Source organism: Bison bison, unplaced genomic scaffold (assembly GCF_000754665.1).
Source record: "Bison bison bison isolate TAMUID 2011002044 unplaced genomic scaffold, Bison_UMD1.0 scf7180017833554, whole genome shotgun sequence".
NCBI lineage: Eukaryota > Metazoa > Chordata > Mammalia > Artiodactyla > Bovidae > Bison > Bison bison.
The window spans coordinates 1-1,151 of NW_011472038.1; positions in this window are offsets into that span (position 1 = coordinate 1).

A 1,151-nucleotide genomic window follows, 5' to 3' on the forward strand; every position below is an offset into this window, starting at 1 on the left:
AGTTTTCTGAATGTTGAGCTTTAAGCCAGCTTTTTCACTCTCCTCTTTCACTTTCATCAAGAGGCTCTTTAGTTCCTCTTAACTTTCTGCCATAAAGGTGGTGTCATCTACATATCTGAGGTTATTGATATTTCTCCTGGCAAACTTGATTCCAGCTTGTGTTTCTTCTTCCCAGCATTTCTCATGATGTACTCTGCATAGAAGTTAAATAAGCAGGGTGACAATATACAGCCTTGACATACTCCTTTTCCTATTTGGAACCAGTCTGTTGTTCCATGTCCAGTTCTAACTGTTGCTTTCTGACCTGCATATAGGTTTCTCAAGAGGCCAGTCAGGTGGTCTGGTAGTCCCATCTCTTTCAGAATTTTCCACATTTTGTGATCCACACAGTCAAAGGTTTGGCATCAGAGCCTATATTGTGGTCTTCTTGCTCCCTCTGCCCAGTTCTACTCCCCCTCTCTCTTTTCACAGGTGTTACTATACAAACAACTTTTCACACTCCTAAGTCCATCCTGTGTCTGTTTCCCATAAACCCCAAAGTGGCAGATGGATCATATTAAGAATCTGGGAAGACTTCATGGATAGAATGATTCACAGAATCACTCAAAACTAAGGATATAAATGCTAACAAAAATATACAAGTAATACTATTCTAAATAAGACTATAAAAGGCGGAAGTTAACTTGGAGTGGTATACTAGAACTCTGAAAAGAGGAAAGCGCTGGAAATCAACAAGTCTGACCTGTTAAGCTACTCCACAGCAGCAAACACATGAGAGAGATAACAATGGAGTCCAGCTGGATTGAAGGGGTTTTCTAGGATATTTTTACCTTTCTTATTTGTCAGTTTGATTTCTAGAGAATAAAGGTTAAGTGTTGCAACCTTGTTCAAAATACTGCAGCGCTCCATTGAGATTAGAGGTTCAGTGTGGGAACTGACATTTCTGCATTCCCAGGCAAGGGAAGAAAAAGAAAGAATAGAGCAAAAGTGAGGGACAGAGACAGAGATGGGCAGAAACAGAGACAGAGCCTAACAGAGTTCAGGAGGCAGCTCAACCTAAGACCTGTCCTCACCAACTTGTCCAGTTCAGTAGAAGCAACTGGCCTTACTTTAAACCAATGGTATCCCAGCCAGGAATACATGTTGCATGT